At 35.2% G+C, this 23,068-nt stretch overlaps 1 long non-coding RNA gene across 1 annotated transcript; it reads right to left on the bottom strand.

Moving 5' to 3' along the window:
• Nucleotides 1–21,841: 21,841 nt before the first annotated feature.
• Nucleotides 21,842–23,030, bottom strand: LOC311077136. The gene is made up of 4 exons (XR_014604768.1): nucleotides 22,763–23,030; nucleotides 22,484–22,506; nucleotides 22,140–22,290; nucleotides 21,842–21,979 (listed from the first exon to the last, which is right to left on the bottom strand). It is a non-coding gene; the product is annotated as an uncharacterized lncRNA (long non-coding RNA).
• Between the last annotated feature and the right edge of the window lie 38 nt (nucleotides 23,031–23,068).

The raw sequence follows: 23,068 nt of genomic DNA, 5'->3' as shown, positions 1-23,068 counted from the left end.
ATGGTCATGTTGTGCTTTACCAAGATCCGTCTGATAGTTGTGATGCTTACTCGATTTATGTTGTTGAATACTTGCCTATCTGCAAGTATTTGTTGCTGTAGCTGGTGGAGACGGATTGCATTGTTTGCTCTGACTAGGTTCAGTATGGCAAGTTCCTGCTGTTGGGTGAACAGGCGATGGCGTCCACCCCCAGTAGGTCTTCTAGCCATTCTGTAGAAAAATGCAACCACAAATTGTTCTCGTCTGCTTCTTTTTTACAGTACTGTGTATACTGAATTTTACTGTATTTACCATACACAGTACTGAAACATCTCAACACGTTATCACGGTATGTTTCACGAAACTACCACTTTTGTTGAAAAAGGAGCATTAGCCACCCTGGAATACAATACATGTGATACAGTAATGTGATATGGTACAGTACTGTAAATACTCTAGATACAGTCTGAGTAGAGTAGAGAGTTGAAGACATACCTGTTTTCCAGTCGGAATGTCCTTATTATGGATGAAACTGTGAAGCGGCTTAGATTAGGATGGACTCTCTGCCCAGCTTCCCTCATAGTCAGGCCATGGTTTATGACATGGTCCACCAAAGTTGCCCTTATGTCATCCGAAATAATGGTCCTTGCGTGGCCTCTTTGACCACGTCCTCCTCTCTCTCTCTCTCTCTCTCTCTCTCTCTCTCTCTCTCTCTCTCTCTCTCTCTCTCTCTCTCTCTCTCTCTCTCTCTCTCTCTCTCTCTCTCTCTCTCTCTCTCTCTCTCTGTCCTCCTCTCTGCCTCTGCCTCTGCCTCTAGCTCTCCCTGCCTCCATGCTTGCAAAGTTCTCAAAATGGCTTAACTGGGGCCTTTTTGTAGCTGGCTGATTGGTGTTCAGTTTTGTAAGTTAGTGTTTTCAGGTGTGTGTCTATGTCTTTTTAATTAACCAATGTGTGTTGTATTTTGAATAGATGTGTTTTCCCAATGGTACCCTGAGATTTCATTTTTGAACTAAGTGTCTTATGTATGAAATAGTGTGTAGTGTCTAGGAGCAAGTGTGTTGCAGAAAGGAGCAAGTGTGTTACAGAATTGCAACTAAAGTGTAAAGCAGCACTTTTGTTTAAGGTATGGTTACACTTTGTTTAAGGTATAGTAACAACAACTTCAAGTTATGTTACTTTGGTTTAAGCATGTGTCTATAGTGTTCAAGCAACGGGCAAAAACTGTAATCAATACATTACATTTAAATAACCAAAATTGATTTGTCACTACTTAGGCTATTCTTTTTTGTTGTTGTTGTGTCTTTTTGTTTTTTGTAAAATCTTTGCACTTTTGGTGTTTTTTAGGTAACTTGGTGTTGGTATTTGGGGTTAGGGTGTGATTAGGGGATAGGGGATAGGGTGTTGGTGTTTGGTGAAGGGGTTTGTATTTAGATCAATGGCAACAGCCAAAAAAGGAAGACTTCCCCTATCTGGGAATATTTTGAGCTTATAACTTCCTATGTATGTATGTATGCATTTCTTATATATATATTTTTTTTTTTTATTATTATTTTTTTTATTAATTTTTAATTTTAATTTAACTTATTTTATTGTTGTAGCCTATGTAATTTATTACTTTCATATAACTTTTTTTCAGAAGGTGAGATGCTTGGTGTGTGACAAAGCTTGTGTATGGAAACAGCACATCATCCAGGCATTTCAGAGCTTTACATGAGACTGCACAGCCCCAGAACAATCATAAAAGCACACAAAGTAGGACTGTTGCTTCATGATTTTTATTCATAAGCAAATGGTTGATGAGGCATTGGTCAACATGGTTATAAAAGACTCGCAGCCATTTACAGTGGTTGAGGATGAGGGTTTCAGGGGCCTCATCCATGCCCTTGATCCATATAATCCCAACCAGACAGGTGAGTTTAGCAGAGGTCAATTTGTATAACCTATATAATATATCTGTATCTATAATAATATAATTTCAATGTTTTGTGAACTCAAAAAGGCTTTAAAGAAAATGGTGGCATCAAAATATGAAGAAGCAAAGAGGAAGGCCAAGGCTAACAACTGCTGTGTCTCTAACATCGGAAATGTGGACTTCTATCATATGCATATCTTGCAATAACCTGCCATTACATTGATGACAGTTATAAGCTGAATACAGTGTTGTTGGATGTTGAGAAGTTCCCAAACAGGCACACAGCGGAAAATATGGCCCTGGTGAAAAAGAATGTCATGATGGAGTGGGCAATCAAGGACAAAGTGAAGTGTCTTGTCAGAGATGCAGCAGATAACATGATTGCTTGTGCAAGAATTCTGCAAGTGAGACATTCAGTTTGCATTGCACATGCATTTAACACCATGGTTAAAAAGTCTTTTGATCAGGTATCAGCTCTGTGTGACATTCGGAACAAAGCAAAAAAAGTGGTCACCTATTTTAGAAGCAGCACCTGTGCCAAAGAAATGTTGACCCAGATGCAGCAAGAGATGAACAGACTCTAGACCAGTTCTCCCATATGGAAAAGGTTTGCTAAAAACTCCTGTGATTCTTATATGTTCCAACAGAATATTGTAAGGGACATATATGCTGCAAAAACCACCTATATAAATTGTATAATATTAGTGTATTTTTAATCATATTATGTCATATATGTCCTACATACAACTGAAGCCATATAGATTTTCATGATGTAAAAACATAGGAAAATAATGCTAATTTAATATGAATGTCCAACATGGATGTGTATAAAACAGTGCAGTTTACTAATCAGTATAAGGCTGTACTTCACTCATGCTTGTTCTTATCTTGTCCTAAGTCAAGCCCTATGCCTGTAGTCAATCATGGTTACTGTATATAGGCCTACTGTATAATCAGCCTTAGATGAAACACAACATTTAAACTACACTAACAAGCACACATTTATTAGAGTGTGTTCTACAAGATACAGTTGCATATTTCACATATAAATAGTTTTCATTTTAAATCCTGCATCACCAGATTTCATTTTCATTTGTGAAAATTTCTCTAAACATTATCACAGTATGCCTACTATGGTATACAACATGCAGTTCTATTCTTAACATATAACTTTCCTAAATGTCGAAGTGATTCTTATGGGTAAAATAAAAAATAAATTCTAAAAAAAATAATTCAGTGGCTTAGTAAATATCACAGCAATAATTAACTTTATTCACTTAATAAAATCTCTGAATATCATTTACTTGATATTTTGAGTTGAACATACCGAAATAGGCTAATTGACTAAAACTCCAACAATTAATTTTGTCTGAAATTTACAGTTATATTTAAGTTTGAAGTTTTTCACTAAAATAATTTAGTATTTGACTAACCAATAATTTATTTAAAATACACTGAGCTAATATATTTGTGAAATTTCCATCACCATATTTGAGAATGGATAATTAAAATGATCTGTTTCAAGAACCACAAATATTACTTAAATAAAATCAATATTATTAATATTTAACACGCATAAGAAATTAAGTTTACTCAATTAAAACAATGCGCGCACCTCCCCCTCCCCCCTCCACTCTGACGTGACCAGACGACAGCTCAACGGTTGAGTGAGCGCGCTGTTTGAATTCTCTTCAGTCTCCAGTTGAGTTCTCCTCTTCTCTTCTCAGCGGGGCAGAATTGGTGCATTCCCTCTGTGAAATTCAGGTGTGTGCATGTTTTATTTGATCTGTATAATCATTAATGTGCTTTAAATCATTTTATTTAATGCGAAAGAACATACAGAGATGCAATGTTACTCACCGAGTGTCGGCTCGCGTCTGCCTTTTCGCATGATTGTAACGCCTTGCATAAACACACGACTATATTCCTAAAGATAATGAATATAACTAATTTGGATGATAAAATGTCCTCAGAACTGTGCACTGTTTGTTTATTGGCAGGTGATGGAGTCAGTCGCGTCGCAGCATATTTCGGCTGTGAGTGACGCAGGACGGCGGTGTTAGAAGTTAGAAGTTTCCCCGCAGAGGCGAGTCCGTCTCCGGGATGGGAACCAGCGCTGATCCGGTGGATACTGGATAACAGACCGGTTGATTACACTTGAATTACTTGAATGTTTAGGCCTAAATGTTTAATTTTTACTTCGAAAATGTTTCTTACATGAGTTTAAATATTGTATACGTGTTAAAAAGATTATAAAATATGCTGTATTGCTGTAGGCTACTCATTGACAATAAAGGCCAATGTCATGTAGTTATACCGGTGGTTGTATGGAATATTTTTTACAAAGGTTTAGAGGAAATAAAAAAGTTAATATTACTGGCATATAAACACAGTTAATATTACTCATAAATATTTGTTTTTAAATGTTCTCCCCAAATTATTTCTACTCAATTTTATTTGTTAATGTACCAAATGCAGTTACTCAGATCTATTTAATTAGTTTTACTTACATTTACTCAGTTAATACAGTGTATGTAATTTATTTCACTGCTTAAAAATCTAATCAATATTCTAAGTGTAAAAATGTTTCACCAAAAAAAATTTAGTAAATAATATTAAAAGTTTTTTGAGTGCATCACCACCAGAGTTCATATACAAAAGCATATTCCAGCCAATTTTCAACATTTTAATCACTGATCTAGAAACATATTTGACTCAACTTTGTTCATTTGCAATAATATGTTATGATTTGTTCACAAACAACAGGCCCAGACAGTTAACAATTAATGTAAATGCACGGTCTTACAATGTCATTGCTTTATAACTGCTCTTTCAAATCCTGTAGGAAAATTAACAGTCTTCATAAAGGTCAGTGATATTCTGACAGCTAGTAATCCTCGAACCGGCTTCTGCACTGTGTACAATTTAAAGGGATACTCCACTTTAAAATGAAAATTCTGTCATCATATATTCACCCTCATGTTGTTTCAATCCTGTATGAATTTCTTCTGCTGAACAGAAAGGAAGATATTTAGAAGAATATCAGTAACCAGACAGTTTCTGGTCTCATTGACTTCCATAGTAGGAAAAAAAGTCAATGAGACCAGAAACTGTCTGGTTACTGATATTCTTCTAAATATCTTCCTTTCTGTTCAGCAGAAGAAATAAATTCATAAAGGATTGAAACAACATGAGGGTGAATATATGATGACAGAATTTTCATTTTAAAGTGGAGTATCCCTTTAAAAATTTGCCAACTGCATATAAGTGAATCAGATGTTGGTCATCAAAACATGAAATCTGTATGAAACACATAAACAAATGACACAAAATGTGTATAAATTCTATATGACTTTAATTTGACTAGCATATGATTCAATGTGAGAACTTTAAATGATTTATATATGGATTTTATATGAGTTTTATATATTTCTACTAATACCATACACATTTGCATACTTTTGTCATGTAAAACTCATATAAGTCTTTTAACAGTATTCATATATAACGCAAAAATCCCCTACAAGTTGTATGTGTGCTATTTAGTATGAAAGTGGCCATAATCGGTCTGATTTTGTATAGGACATATATTGGCCTTATATGAAACACAGAAGGTAATTCTGGCCGATTTAAGTAAGGAAGATATATGGTTGCTGTATATGAACCATGCAGGTTTTTTTCATATGGGCTTAAACTGTGAATGAAGTGGAAACACGAAACAGCACTTCCCACATGCTTCAACGGCTGCATGACGAAAGGCAAACTGTGGGAGCATCCCTTGCCTCACTTAAAACTGATATAGCTCCAATTCATGCACAGGACTATGAAGCCATACAGCAAATTCTGTATATGTTCTCGCCCCATTTCACCTGGCCACAGTAGAGCTGTCCGAGGAACTACGAGTGTCTGGCTCCAAAGTAATTCCTTTGCTAAAAATGATTCACCATTCATTACAGGTTGAACAAATTAGGTATTTATTTTTATTTATGTAGAATACTCATTAGCAAATTTTGATTTTTTTTATAATTTTTTTGCACAGAGTAAATCATTTTGTATTTCATAGGTTAACCATGGAAATCACAAAGGAATTAACTGAAAACCTCATCAGTCGATCAGCATAATGACCATGGCAACTCTGCCGGACCCAAGGTTTAAAAAGTTGGGTTTCCTTAACCAAACTAAAATGACAGAGACTGTCAAACGGCTAAAAGCAGAATGTGGTAATGTCATCAGGGCCGAAGATGAAAGACCTCAAGTATTTATTTATTATTATTTTATTTTTTATTATTGTATTTTATGAAAATTTTAAGAAACCTGATGAAATATAGACATACTTCAGTGCTCAGTTTGGCCCTCTGACAGTGAGTCTCTTGTGTTTGTTCTAGATGGACCAAAAGATGTTTCTATTGAGGGTCCGAAAGTGGTGGATTTAGGGGTTCCTGTGTCTCTGTCTTGCTCTGCAAATTCTGAACCTTCTGCCTCATTCATCTGGAGGTTTAATGGAACAGACACCAGTGTGACCACACACACTTTCACCATAGAGAAGACTGACTTCACACACAGTGGAGATTACGAATGCACTGCCTCGAATAATGTCACAAAGAGAAGTGCCTCAGATAGACATGCTTTACTAGTTAAAGGTAAGCAGTTAAAATTAACCTGAAATTTGATAACCAATGCTTTAACCTTAATTTACCACTTATACAAAGATACTTTCTATTTTTAAAAATATATATTTTGAAAAAATTATGTACTTCTAATAATTATTTTCTGTTTTATAGAACTTTTAACTGTTCTAGTGTTGTGCTTTGAATAGTCTGTTACTGTTCTTGTGTGTTTGCCACAGTAGGAGGAGGAAGAGGAGGAGGAAGAGGAGGAGAAAGAGAAAGAGGTCCCAGATGGCAATAAACCATTTAAATCATGCTAAATAAGCACTTATGCATCAATGTCAATGGAACTGAATTAAAATTACAATAATAATTAGCGTCTCTTGCACCCTCAGTTATTATTAAAACAGTGTTGAAGTTTTAAACATGATCAAAATCAATGGTAATATTATTCAGTAAAAGTTACAGTGTTGTTGATTCTACAACACTGTTGTTTAATCACTGTTGAAATTAATAAAAATGATATACAGTATAATATATATCAAAGGTATTGTTGTTGAATCAATGCTATAATGTGATGTTGGTTCAACATTATACGTTTGCACCCTCAGTTATTCTGAAACACTGAAATTTGAACAAAATAGCAATAGTAATGTCATTGAATCAATGTTATGATGTGGTGTTGATTTTACATTATGTTTGTTTAAATTTATTGAAAATACATTTGAAATCATATGGAATGTTAACATCAATGTTGTAATCTGATGTACCCAGATTTAATGAAGACACAACATTAAAGTTTAAAATTTGCTACATCAGTTCCTGATCATTACAAAGTTTCTATTACTACAGTAAAACATAAAAACAGAAGTTTTGTCAAAATCATTTAAAATGATAATAATAAAAAAACACCTTTCCAGTAGTCAGGTTCCCTCAGAGGTGATGTTAGCAGATGAGTCGCCCTCTATTAATGATTCTTCTGGACCAATAAGCCTGACATCAGATTTTTTTTTTTTTCTGTGTGTGTGAGAGAGAGAAAGAACAAAGACACTGGATCTAAAATGAGTCTTTCATATTTAGTGGGCACTGAATGAAATTTAGTTAGGACCAAGTTCGCACTTGTAAAATAACAGGAGAGCTTGAGCTTTTGTGTGGCAAAAAGTGGCTAATTAAGGGCTAAAATTACCACAAACACGTGAGTTTGCGTTGATGAATTGTGAACAAATGTTGTTACTTGAATTACGGAGGTCCAGGGCGTTACTGAAGGCCCAAAAAACAATGAAAGAAATGTTTCTTTATGGTCAATGTGTGTGTGCCCCATAGCCTTCAAGATCCCTCCAGGATCCTACACTGAGAGAAAGCTGTAATTTATAAATGCTCATTTAAATCATATCAAAAAGTTTTGTTTATTTTACTCTGTTTTTAAATCTTCATAGTTTTGTAATGATTTGTTTTTTACAGTTTTTTTGGATTGCTTACACACTAAAATTAAAAGTAGTACACTATTAGCAAAACCTTACACTCAAGAAGCAAAACATCAGCCCATATTTGCACAACTAAGCACATTGTCAACCTCACACTTGTTGCAAAACTCTACACACAGTGATTTGCAAAACACTAAACACACTTAACATTACACACAAAAATCTATCATGAAGTCACTTCCTTGCAATACCAAAGCACTGTCAAATTACCGCACCGTCCAACCAATTGGTTCAACACAGTCATCAGGTGTGCAAACACTTGTTTGCTTAATTGTAGCAGGTGTATCAGGTGTATAAGCACTATAAAAAGCAGCAGGTGAGTTCATCGGTCTTCAAGCTCAATGGAAAGAGTCAGAGAAAGAGTAAGACGAGGAGGAAGAGGAGGAAGAGGAGGAAGGGGAGGAAGGGGGGAAGGGGAGGAAGGGGAGGAAGGGGAGGAAGGGGAGGAAGGGGAGTCAACAGAGGAAGAGATGGAGGCCATGCTAGAGGTAGAGGAAGAGGAAGACAAGAGGAAGAGGAAGACAAGAAGGTGCTCAAAGAGGACCGAATCTGACAAATGAGATCCGCGCAACACTGGTTGACCACGTTGTCAACCACGGCCTGACGCTGAGGGAGGCTGGACTACGAGTACAGCCAAATCTAAGCCGATACACAGTGGCAAGTGTGATAAGAACATTTCGACTGGAAAATAGGTATTGTAAAAATATCATCATATCAAAAACATCTGCACGGTTTCAGTAACTGCTTACAGTACTGTATTCTATGCACTATCAGCACTTCTGTTACCTTTTCCTGTGAAATTACTGTACTATTGTACAGGGCCGTGCACAGGGGGGTGGCCCGGTGGCTAGAGCCACTGCCCCTCTGCCCTCATCGACTGAGGTGCCCCTCTTCCCCACCCCCACCGGAGCGGGGAAACGAGCTTTAAACGAGTGAGCGAGCGTGCAGCAGTGTTAGTGTGTATCTGTCAAAATAGTCAGCAAGATGGAGAAGAAACGCAAGGAATGTGCAGAAAAACAGCTTGAAAAAATAGAAACAGGCCCTTGAAGCAGACACTGTAAAATGTGTCAAAATATACACTACTGTTCAAAAGTTTGGGGTCAGTAAGATTTTTTTTATGTTTTTAAAAGAAGTAGCCTATCTTCTGCTCACCAAGGCTGCATTATTTGATAAAAAACAAACAGTAATATTGTGAAATATTATGACAAATTAAAATGACTGTTTTCTATTTTAATATATTTTAAATTGTAATTTATTCCTGTGATCAAAGCTGAATGTTCAGCATCATTACTCCAGTCTTCAGTGTCACATGATCCTTCAGAAATCATTTTAATATGATGATTTGATGCTCAAGAAACATTCATTATTATTATCAATGTTGAAAACAGTTGTGTACAATTTTTTTTTCAAAATTCTTTGAATAGAAAGTTCAAAAGAACAGCATTACTGTATATTCACATAGAAAACAGCTGTTTTAAATTGGAATAATATTTCAGAATATTACTGTTTTTGTTAGCATTTTTAATCAAATAAATGCAGCCTTGGTGAGCAGAAGATACTTATTTTAAAAACATTAAAAATCTTATTGACCCCAAACTTTTGAACGGTAGTGTATGTTTTCTGACCTTCATCAGCTCCTGTGGCAGATGATGATAGTGAGGAGGATCAGGAGAGAGATGAGAGAGTGTAGAGCCTGCGGTAAGCAGAACTACTTTCAAAACACTTAGGCCATGTCATGAGTGTAGGAACCCATAACCGAGTTACAGATCATTTCCACATCTGTATAGTTTTTGTGAACATATTTTTTTTATTTTGTATTACAATACAAATACAATACAGGATTTTCACAAAAAAAAAAAAAAAAAAACAATAAACACCCTCCCTACCCCAACAAGAGAACCATAAAGGTATATTCACACCCAATAGATAATAATAATAATAATAATAATAATAATAATAATAATAAATAATAATAATAATAAAAAATAAATAATAATAAAAAATAAATAAAAATAAAATAAAACAATTATAAAATAAAATAAACAAAAGCCCAAGATCACATTATTGGTATTACCCAAGAGTCTTTCCATTCTGTTCCAGAAAATGAAGGAAGGAGTCCCAGATCTTGTAAAATATGTGCTTTTTTTGTTTGATTGAGTAAGTCAGTCTTTCCATTGCTATACAAGAAGACAATTCTTTGATCCAGAGTGATAAAGATGGACAACAAGTATTTTTCCAGTGTATGGCAATCAGGCGTTTCGCTTGCAATAAACACAGATTTATAAGCTTCTGTTCATGTAATTTCAAAGATAAGGCAGGTGGAAGTAGACCAAGAATACAGATTTTGGGGCAAACAGGGATTTCTTTAGCAATAATTTTGGATAATACACTGATTACTTCTTTCCAAAAGGATTGTAAGTGCTCACATTGCCAGATGCAATGAAATAATGTTCCTTTATGAGTTGTACATTTTCCACAGATATCTGGTATATTTGGATTGAATCTATTCAATTTTTCAGGTGTTATGTATGTTCTCATTAACCAATTATATTGGATCAATTTAAAACGAGTATTTATTGATAATGTTTGTGCTTGGGCACAAGTTTTTTCCCATTCATTTTCAGTGACATCCATTTGGAGATCATCAATCCAAGCCAGTCTTTTATGATTTGTTGAGTCTTTAGAGGCATTAACAAATTGGCTGTATATCATAGAGATTTTACCTTTATCATTGGGATTTTTAACTGCCAATTCTTCTAAAATACTTAAGGGAGGACACTGATATGAATGAATCTTAGATCGTATGAAATTACGGATCTGAAGAAACTTAAAAAAGTGAGACTGGGGGATTTTGTGTCTTTCCCTTAAGATTTCAAAGGACATCAATGTATTCTCTACATAAAGGTCTGCTATTTTCTGTATGCCTTTCTGCCACCACAACTTAAAGCCTGAGTCTGATTTGCCTGGAGTAAACATTGCATTGCCCCAAATAGGGGAAAGTTGAGATAATACAGGTGTCACTCCCAGCTCAGCTTGTGATTCGTGCCATACTGAAATAGTGGTTTTAGCAAATGGGTTAGTTGTATTTTGTTTGAGTCTCCTTACAGAGTCAGAGTATAAATATGTATCAAGACTCAATTCTCCTGCATCTTTTTTTTCAATTTGAACCCATGGAGTATGAGATGGACTAGCAAACCAGAAACATGCGGCTCTCAGTTGGGCTGCCTTAAAATACCATAAAAGATTAGGGAGTTGTAACCCCCCTCTTTCGAATGGAAGGTACAGAAGCGATAAACGAAGCCTGGAGCGTTTCTTGTTCCAAATAAATTTAACAAATGTCTTCTTCATATTTGAAAAAAAGGAAGGAGGAGGAGTTAGGGGAATTGATTGAAACAAATATAGAAATTTAGGGAGTATATTCATTTTAATGGTGTTCACCCTTCCGGTAATGGTGAGAGGGAGAGACATCCATCTATTTAAACTTTCATTTACTTGAGCTATCAAGGGAGTATAGTTGGACGCAATCAGATCCTCCACCCGTGGAGTAATTTTGATTCCTAAATATCTAAATCCATCGATAGAGGTTTTATAAGGATGTTGAATTGTTGGATTCAGCCTTTCTTGATCATTAAGAAAGAGTATAGATGACTTTGATTTGTTAATTTTATATCCCGAAAATATTCCAAAGTCATTAATCAAATTGTTAAGAGTGGGTATCGAATCTTTAAGTTTAGTTAAATAAACAATTATATCGTCTGCAAATAGCGAAATCCGATGTTCTAGGCCTGTAATTTCAATTCCCTTTATACCTGGGCACATTCTAATCGCAATTGCCAGGGGTTCCAGGGCCATCACAAATAACAACGGAGAGAGTGGACAACCTTGACGAGTCCCGCGATATAAATTAAAAGGTTTGGAAGTTAAATTATTTGTAAGGACCTCTGCTGTCGGGCTATGATATAAAATCTTTACCCACTGGCAAAAGTTCTGACCGCATCCAAAACGTCTAAGTACATCAAATAAATAAGACCATTCAACTCTGTCAAATGCTTTTTCTGCATCTAACGATAAGATACATGAGTCTGTTGATCCATTCTTCTCATAAATAATATTAAGTACTCGCCTAATATTATGGAAGGCCTGTCTATTTCGGACAAAGCCATTTTGGTCAATTCCTATTATGAAGGGCAAGTTATCCTCTAGTCGAAGGGCTAAAACCTTGGCTATAACTTTGGCATCGGAATTACATCTGTATAGTTGACGATTACCGCAATTCACTAGAAATTTAATGAGAGGCGTTTGTAAACCATGTTTTCCGCCAAAATAAAAGCTTGATGCAGTTTCCGTCAAAATAAAAGATAATGTGCTTATCTCTTTCAAGTATAGAAATTGGTACAAAACTAATTATGAAAGTTTCCTTTATTGTTTTACAAAATATGGCTATTACTGTCATTTGATTAATATTATAACTATTATTATGTAGTAGGTGTAATGTAAATAGACACTGTAACTAAAAGAGGTTTGAATTTCTTTGTTTAATTTGCACATTGAATATGGGTTGGAGCTTTTAATTTTGAACTCTCAAAGTGCACCAGATTGATGAATTTAACATTAAAATACACAAAACACTGGTATTGCTATGCCAGTGCAGCTTATAGCTTGTTTTAGGATTCATCACTGTATTAATAAATGTAAAATTTTTACTTATTTCATCTGTTAACTCTCACTCGTTCATATACTCACTCATTACATGGCATTAGTGGTTTTAAGGAATTGGAGTTGGTATGCATATATTTAAGGGCGTGCAAAGATGGGTGCTGTTTATGATCATATATTGGCCAGTCTGGGCCAAAATGCCAGGGCCGTTTTTTTTTTTTTTTTTTTTTTGTCCAGCATTGTGTACAACATATCCACGTTCTTAGAATTAGCTGCTTGTCTAATCAAATTATTGTACTCTCGATCAGATCTAATACAAATAACTAAATTTTCTGTTGTTGGCAGTGTGCCAACCCCCCCAAAAAAACAAAATAGTGCCCCTTTTTTGGTTTAGGCCACTGCCCCTTAAAATGTCTGTGCACGGCCCTGCTATTGTATACTGTTTTTTTTGTTTTTTTTCTACATAGGATTGAGGGTCAGGAACGACAAGGGGGAGGCCTCCTATGTTCACAGAACAGCAAGAGAGGGAGATAGTAAACATGGTTTTGGCCAACAATGCTATAACACTCAATCAGCTCCAAGCTAACATTGTCAATAACCACGCCAGTTTCAACGATATCCATCAGGTCTCAACATCAACACTGGCACGCATCCTAAAAAAAAAACATATTCAAATGAAGCAAATTTATCGAGTGCCTTTCGAGCGCAATTCCGAAAGGGTGAAACGACTGCGGCATGATTATGCAGAGGTATGTATTCACTTTAGCAGTGTGATCTTGCATACTGTCTCATCTGTCAATCTTTTACTGTACTGTAATATGTATACTAGATCTACACTGAACTACACAATTTTGCCTGACATTGTTCTTCAGAGAGTTTTACGAATGGATGGAGAGGAGATCCAGCATGAGTTCATTTACGTAGATGAGGCTGGGTTCCACCTGACGAGAACACGAAGGAGGGGAAGAAACATCATTGGCCACAGGGCTATAGTCAATGTCCCAGGGCAACGTGGGGGTAATATAACACTCTGTGCAGCCATTACACAGAATGGGGTCCTCCACCGCCATGCCCATATGGGCCCTTACAACACAGCACTCATACTTACATTCTTGGACCAATTGCACAACATAACCGCAGCAAATCAAATCGATCATATGCAATACATTGTTGTCTGGGACAATGTGTCTTTCCACCGCTCTGCTCTGGTTCAGAACTGGTTTCAGCAACATCCACATTTCATTGTCCTATATCTTCCACCATACTCACCATTCCTCAACCCTATAGAAGAGTTTTTCTCGGCATGGCGGTGGAAGGTATGATATGATCTCCGTCTCCAGGCTGAGGTACCCCTCATCCAAGCCATGGAGGAGGCCTGTGACCAGATGGAGGCAGCAGCAATGCAAGGATGGATTCGTCATTCAAGACGTTTCTTTCCAAGGTGTCTTGCTAATGACAACATTGCCTGCGATGTTGATGAAATTCTCTGGCCAGATCCAGCTAGGCGAAGAGACAATGTCTAGTGTGAATTTACATTATATTTGTACTTTGTTGATGGTAGCCTACTCTAATCATAGGGAAGTAGAAGTGCTAAAAGTGTTAAGTTTATCACAGCAGAGTGTAACTCGTGCAAACAGAGTATAGTAATGTGAAACGTGTGTTTCATATGGTAACAAAGTGTGTTTTTTAAACAAGTGTATAGTTTTTACAAGAGTGTTTAATTATGCAAAGGATCTGTAGTGTTTTGCTAATTGTGTGTGTGGTTGTGCTAATTGTGTGTAGTGTTTTGAAAACACAGGCCCCGTTTTGAAAATCGTGCTTAAGCAATCCAAAAAAAAACTGTATTTCAAAGCATAATCTTACTTTTTAGCTATGATCTATTGCACATATCAGTTGTATATTATTTTTACTTTCCTTGCATCTTCCGAACTATCCTTAATCAGTGTGGAAACACACAGGGTGAAAACCTTTACAGAAAATATACTATTGGTTATCTACTCAAAATATATGTAGAATTTAAAAATGTTACCATTTGTTGATGCGACAGGTTGTCTGTTGGCTGCATGAACAGACTTTGGGGAGAGCTGACGATACTATAGCACACATGGACACATGCCCTTCGACCTCTTCGATTTTGGAGGGTGTTAAAGACTCTACAAGTTAGTCCTTAATTTCAGATGTGTAAATTACAAAACAGCATTTTTCAACTGAGTGAATCTACACATGAGAGGTCTTCAGAACTCGTGACTTCCGGAGTCAATGAGGCTCATGAGAATATTTAATGTCCCTTAAAAACCCAAGATTAAGCTAAATGACACTAGTTTTCCAATGTTCCCCCAATATCAAATACTGTATATGATTTGTATTACACTTCAATGGATAATCCTGCTTTAAAGTTTGAACAAAAATTTAAAAGCATTTCTTCATACTTCTTGTGTTCTGACACAATACCATTACAGTTTTTCTCGATTGCTTAAACACATTTCTTGAAACTATGCCTCGTATTCTCAAAACTGTAAACACAAATCCATAACGTCTCACCCAATTCCCCAGACATCTTATTTTCAGGTCAAAATGAAGCTCTACACTCAAAACCATTCACACTTGCTGAAAAACCAAACTTTGCCCTCAGACAGGACACACAAGACCTCAAAATCACACACACTACAACATAGTCTAACACACCGGTGCAATGAATTCAAAACAACATTTCCAAAACTGGTCAGTTATGTTGCTTGTGGTTCACCCCATCACAAACCTTTTCACATGATGAGCACAAAAGACACAACCAGTGGATACATTGGCACATTTTGATTACTACACAGTACAACACACACAACAAAACAAAACACTTTTTTTTTCCTGTTTTACTTTTTTATATATACATATATATATTATTCTCTCCTCTAAAAAAAATTGTATATTTACTTACAGTAAGATGTGTGTGACCATCATATGACATCATATGAGCACACACAAACCTTATTCTAATATGGAATTGTATTGGAATGGTAAAGAGTGTTACAGTTTTTCTCGATTGTTTAAACACATTTCTTGAAACTATGCCTCGTATTTTCAAAACTGTAAACACAAATCCATAACGTCTCACCCAATTCCCCAAACATCTTATTTTCAGGTCAAAATGAAGCTCTACACTCAAAACCATTCACTCTTGCTGAAAAACCAAACTTTGCCCTCAGACACACACACAAGCCCTCAAAATCACACACACTACAACGGACATAGTCTTACACACTGGTGCAATAAAAGTTTTTACCAACTGCTTACACACAAAATCTTTTCATGTCACATGGTTTTTGAAACCTCACTCAAAGTGCAAAACTACATGCCAAATCTTCAAAACCATAAGCTATTTCTCAGCCTTTGACTCAGTTTTCAATTGCATAAAACACTTTTTTCAAAACACTACACACAATTCTCTACCTAAAACACAAAGATCTATCAGGAAGTGACTTGCTTTCCTTTTCAAAACACAACCAATCAAAATGCTACACTTATTCACCAGGTCACACACACACTCCTCATATGTGCAAACACTAATTGCTTAACCAATCACTGCTTTACTGTAGTATAGGCCTAAATAGGTCAAAGGTCAGATGATCTGTTTTGAACAATGGACTCCTGGGACCCCCCGGGACATTGCATTGGTGTTTACAGTGTACTTGTTACATCAGATTACTTTCACTGTAGAACATTGTATTGAAATGTAGATATAAGCCTATGAAAGACCAAAGAGCTTTAGATTTAGAACAACAGTGTTCACATGGTATATCCAAAAATGTACTATTATGAAAGAAGTGTTTGCCAATTGATGCAAATGCTTCATTCTGACTTGTGTTTATGGCATTTTGAATGCAGTGTTACATTTTGAAGGAGATGTGAGGCATTTTGCATTTTGTGTGTGCAGTTTTGAGAATTGTGTGTAGAGTTTTGAAAAAAGGAGACTTAGTTTTGAAAACGTGTGTAAGCAATTGGTAAAAACTGTAAGATGTGTGTGACCATCATATGACAGTAAAAGAGCACACACAAACCTTATTCTAATATGAAAGTGTATTGGAATGGTAAATAATGTCGGTAGTTGACAGGAGGGCCACCATGTGGTTGAAATACCATCATTGGCCTAGAAAGATAACATTCTGGGAGTCAAGACTATAAAGAAGAAAGGATGCCCTCCCTTCACTGTCACCCTCTGTGTGACTGTACGACTGCTGGCCTTTTCTTGCAAGAAAATAAACCTCATCAAAGACTATAGGAAATGTTTGTCTCTTATTCAGTGATAGAATTTTGTTTGCCACCACACCTCCCTGAAGGTTCTCGAGGCGACGGTGAAGAGACTCAGATTTGGCCTTACTCGTAGCCCAGCCTCCCTCATAGTCATACCATTGATAAAGACATGGGCAACTAGAGTGGCTTGAATTTCATCTGAGACTGCTTGTCTTCTTGCCCTTGCCCTTCGTCCTCCTCCTCCTCCTTATCCCTCCTCAATCTTTTCCTTCATGTCTTTCTGGATCCATTGTTCCAAAACTCAATAAACTGATTTGGGCCCTTTTATCTATCTATTGATGGATCTGATTGATGTGTGTTAAATTTTGACTCTTAGTGTTTCCACCTGGGTAATTATGTGCTAACTGAGCTGAAGCTGTGCTGACTTGAGTGAACAATACTGAATGCTAGTGCTTTCTAAATGACAACATGGTCTAGGCAATGAGAAATGAAGGGATTTGTGTGTAGAGTTTTGCAGTGACAGTTCAACAAATCTGACTCATGTGTCAAAACAAGGAATAGTGTTTATAGTTTAGTGAAATGGGTGTGCTTTTTGATAAATGGCATTATGGTTTTGAAATTTTAGTTCAAAAGCCTGGTTATAGTGTTTAAGCAATCGAGAAAAACTGTAATTGATAGTATTTTTTCTTTTATAAAATGCACTGTTCTTATTTCAACAAAGGTTCAATTTCAATTAATTTAAAGTATAAAGTAAAAAACATGATATGTCTGATGCAATGTTTTTAAGAAATAGGTGCTGCAATACTCCAAACAGTTCCTCACACAATGACAGCATTAAGGATGGTCCATGCTCGTCAATTGGTGAAAACACTGCATATGTAAGGTTGTTTCCCAGATTTTCCCCAAAATCAAATACTGTATGTTTTGTATTACACTTTTCAAAGGATAATCTACACTGTAAAAAATTTGCTGTAGTTTTGCAGCTGTTTGCCAGGAACTTACTGTAGATTTAAATCGATGTTATTTACTGGCAACAGTTTGCTCAAAGTTAAATGAACATTAAACATTAACAAGTCTTTGTCTTTACAGAATAAAACTATAAAATAACAACCTAATGCAAAGCATTCTGGGAACCAGAAATCTTCATCAACCTTTTTTCTGTTTTTTTCCTTCAGATTTTGGTTCCCAGAATGCTTTGCATGAGGCTGTTATTTTAGTTTTATTCTGTAGATAAAGACTTGTTAATGTTTAATGTTCATTTAACTTTGAACAAACTGTTGCCAGTAAATAATTTATGAATTTAAATCTACAGTAAGTTACTGGCAAGCAGCTGCCAATAATACTGTAATTTCTACAGATTTTTTTTAACAGTGTAGCTTTAAAGTTAAAATAAAAAGTTAAAACCAAACATATCTTCATACCTGTTGTGTTCTGACACAATGCCATTAACTGGTTCTTTTTGTTTTATAAATTTACTTTTCTTATTTCTACAAATATCAGCCTGATAAACATGGAGTTAATACACGATGAAACAAGATAATCATGCTACCAAATACGTCTGACACGTTTTTAAGAAAAAGCAGTGTTTTACAATACAACTAAACCATGATAACAGATGATTTTTCTTTTGACAAACATTTCAAATTATTTAACATCCAAGAGCTGAAGTAGTTCTTTATGCAAAAAATAAATAAATAAATAAAAGCAACAAAAAAACAATACAAATAATATAAGTTGACATAAACAAAACACTCCCAGATCCTCCCATAAGTTGTAATGAACATTTTACAATATATGTAAATAGATTCTTTCAGATTTGTTAGAGGGACTGTACCACATTATTGTAACGCAATAACATTTGAGGACTAAGGTTACCTGCCCTTGTGAAGGCTATGGATATAATTCGGGCATAAGCTTTATGCAACAATTAAAGGGATAGTTCACTTTAAAATGAAAATTCTGTCATCATATACTCACCCTCATGTTGTTTCAAACCTGTATGAATTTCTTTCTTCTGCTGAACAGAAAGGAAGATATTTAGAAGAATGTAAGTAACCAGACAGTTTCTGGGTCCCATTGGCTTCCATAGTAGGAAAAAAAATATACTATGGAAGTCAATGGGACCCAGAAACTGTCTGGTGGAGTATCCCTTTAAGAGTGCACAATTTACTATGTGTGTACGGTGTATAAGAAAAGAGACATTTAGCAGTAATGAATACATAACACAGAAACCCTCTCTTCTGATCTATTGTAAAAGTTTGATTTTACAAAATGATGATGATTTTTACAAAATGATGATGATGATGACATTGAAAATGTTTTTTTTCCCCACTAGCAGATGACACCGTTTACATCTTGTTTCTTTGTACAGTTTTTAGATGAAGACTACTCTTTGAGCACGGTCAAACAGGCATAAGAATTAATGAACAAATACAGCATAAGAAAATTACATGACACTCCTTCTACATTAAAGTATTTAAACTGTGATATTATTTTAGGTAATCTCTATGGTCTGTCTACGAAAGCGGTCACAAGATACATAATTGGCCCTACCTCAACATGAAAAGTGAGTCTTGATGTTTTTCTGTTACATATATAACTGTTACACTTAAAAGAAGTGAAGAAGACCTTTATTAACCCCACAGAGCCGTGTGGAGCACTTTTATCACGGATGGATGCGCTTTGATGGACTTCCAAATATACCCATTGACTCCCACTATAAAGCTTGGAAGAGCCAGGACAATTTTTAATATAACTCTGATTGTATTCGTCTTAAAGAAGAATGTCATATACACCTAGGGTGGCTTCAGGGTGAGTAAATCATGGGCTAATTTTCATTTTTGGGTGAACTATCCCTTTACTGTAACATCAAAGTATTACCATTTCAAAATGCAACTCACACATTACATCTGAGATAAGATGGATTTATTTCATTACAATGGTCTAACTATCAATTGATACAACTGTTCAAAATGATAAGTAACTGCATTACTCTTGATGCATTGTTCTTATGGAAATTGATTAACAAAATTCCATGTTTAGATCATGAAAGTTTCAGGATATTGATCAATTGACACCAATTACCATAGAACATGACCCAGTTGGACTACATTATGGATGGATCATCATTCTTTAACAGACATGGTTTCTATGGTCCCATGTACCACTTTTACAGACCACATTTTTAGATTTGACATTACTTTATGCAAAATGCCTCCTTTAATTGCTTTTTTGGTTACTGCCAACTCATTACTGGTGGTTGATTTCACATTGTGATACACGTATAAAGTGAGTGGTATCCCACATTCACAATGAGAACTGGTACAGTAAATCTTCAGAATGCACTAAACCTTAGGCTACTTCCAATTGTTAAATGATTGTATACACATTATATACAATATGTACCACAGACTGTGATGTGATTACTGATAAAGGTGGACATTTGATAGGTTTGTTACCCTGCAGCGGGTTTAGAGTTAATTTATAATGAACAAACTTCACTCATCCTCACAAAACAACACAATCAAAGTTAAAGTTTAACTATATTTCCTTATCAGATGCATGTTAGTTGTAAACCATAAAGAAAAACATGTATATAAAAGAGCTGAAAACTAGAACAAGAAAGTAGAATAAACAAGAAAATAGATCAGCTAAATATAAATTTTACACATATAAAATAACAAAACAGTAGTTGAATTATTTGAAAAATATTAATGAAATATAAAACAACAAGATCACTCCCATATAAATGAAAGAAAGCAATATACATTTGCTTACCAAAACTTATCACTTCCTTGTTTCTTTTCCAAGTGATGTTGTGTTCAGGTCTAAAGGGGAATTTAGTCATAAATGTAAATTTCTTTTATTTGCCTAGTGCACAAAAGAATGAGTATGACTTTTTCTTTTTAATTCTGAGAGACAGTTTTAGTGTTATTTTTAAATTGCTTACACACAATTTCTGAAACTATGGGCTCCATTTCTTGAAATTCTACACAAAACCACAGAACATACACATAACATGTAAAACGTCACACATTTCTTGCAAAAACAAACATTTCTTTTTGCATAGTAACTACACACAAACTATCAATTGATTAGTCATATACACGTCAAACTACACACAGATGTTATAAATGTAAAACACTACTATAATTTACAGTTATTTACTGTAACTGAACTGAATCAACTGACTTGAGCTGAATAATGACACTTTTGGCTGCTTTTCAGTTGAATTTGTTACTATTGTGAAACTGCTTTGAAACGATCTGTATTGTAAAGCACTAGAAATTAGGATGACTTGCATATTCATTATATATTTACAAAACAAATAGAAATGCAATAGGGTGGAAAATGTATGTTTCTCAGAACACTGAGTTTTGATTTCTAAATTATCAAATTATGTATATTTACACTATAAACAGAAAAGAAGGGGATAAAAAATAAATGATTTCTTTCTCAAAACAATGAGTTTTGATTTCTAAGTGAACAAACTATGTGTGCATGAGTAAATGGTTTCACTCAAGTACCACTTGTGTCAGCAATTTAAAAAAAAACTGTATCTGTGTGATCAACAGTAGATAAATATTAGCATACAAATATAAAACATCATTTGACAAACACATTTGCAGAAGAAATCAGAATGAACTGGAATAGTGAAAACATATAAATGAATATTAAGTACAGACTGCTCAAATATTGCAGATAATTTACACATTAGCAGGACCGTGATCATGTGCATGTTTGTTAGTTTCTACACTGATGTTGGGAGAAAATCTAAATGGATTTTATGATGGTGAAATGTGTTAAAGCTGAATTAACCTTAAATGAATGAAACCTTAATGAATCTTATATTGGTAAATGAAAATATGATCAAACTAGCCTAAATACTTTGTAAAGAAGTGTTAAATCTGCTGTCTACTGCGTTTTGTGTGGTCAGATTTCACATGGACCTGCAAATACTCTATACATATGTAACAATAGAAACATCACAAACTGTGTGAAATGTGTAGTATGCAGGAAGATACAACACTGCAGTATACAGTAGATGTTTCAGTGTCTTCACTTCCTCGCTGGCGCACAGGAAGAGTGTTTGATACCTGAATGTAACAAATGTAATAAAATAAAAGAATCTAATGATTTCCTGAATGTCTGCAACTGCAGGACAGAATAAATAGCTCTTATTTTGTGATGTAGCCAAAGCACACATATGAAGTATAAATAGGACAGAATGGATATAAATATTCTGAAACTGCTCACCTGGTGGAGGTGTAGGAGCCCTTGGTCTGTTTGAAAACCCATGTTTTACATTTTCATAGTCATTAGTTTGACTTTGATTCATATATATATTCCTTTCATTCATATTTCCATCTCCACTAGTCATCTGGAAATCAAGGGTTCTTTCATAGTGCTACAAACAGCAAATTAAAAACAAATTAATTTGTTTTTCTTACATTACAATGTCATATACGATGATGATGTCACATGAAGTAAAAGTATGTTGCTGATATTTAAATGGTGAAACATAAAGCCCACTATTAAACAGTGCTAATGCCAATCATACTGACTGTGCTGCATAAAAACAAAAACTGAAAGTCACTCACAGGCTCCTGTATGTTTTGTGCTGCTGTTTAAAGAAAGAAACACTCAGTTTGTTTGATACTGAAACCTTTTACAGGTCATTATCAGTCAATCTTGTTACAACTGGGAAAGACAGTTGTTCTGTTTCAATCAGATCATACTCATCCCAGACAGCAACATAGTGTCAGCCCAGATCCGTCCTGCATATGATACACGCTGAATCCAGATCTAGCCCGGAACAGGGCTGACACTATGTTGCTGTCTGGGATGTTGGTATTATGAAGAATAAATAACAAACATACCTCCACTTGCTTGTCCTTTTTGTTGTTCATTTATTATTGAGCTGTAGTGTAAAGATAAATACAATTTGTTAAAAGTTGTTTTTCTTTACCACATTTCTGTCTCACAAAAAGGCAGCATATGACAGTTATAGTTTCCACTGAGACCATAGTCATTCTGTTATTATGCATGAAATACCACTAAAATATTAACATGTTTTAAGGGAAAATTACTGTAATGACTGTTCTTGATATGGTATAGTATCATATAAAAATGGGATTTTGATCAATAGGACTTTGATTTACAAAGATTATTAATGACCAAGACAC

This window comes from Abramis brama (assembly GCF_963993115.1).
Source record: "Abramis brama genome assembly, contig: SCAFFOLD_97, whole genome shotgun sequence".
Classification (NCBI taxonomy): Eukaryota; Metazoa; Chordata; class Actinopteri; order Cypriniformes; family Leuciscidae; genus Abramis; species Abramis brama.
Note: the sequence above shows the minus strand (reverse complement) of the source record. Positions and strands in the feature narration are given on the sequence as shown.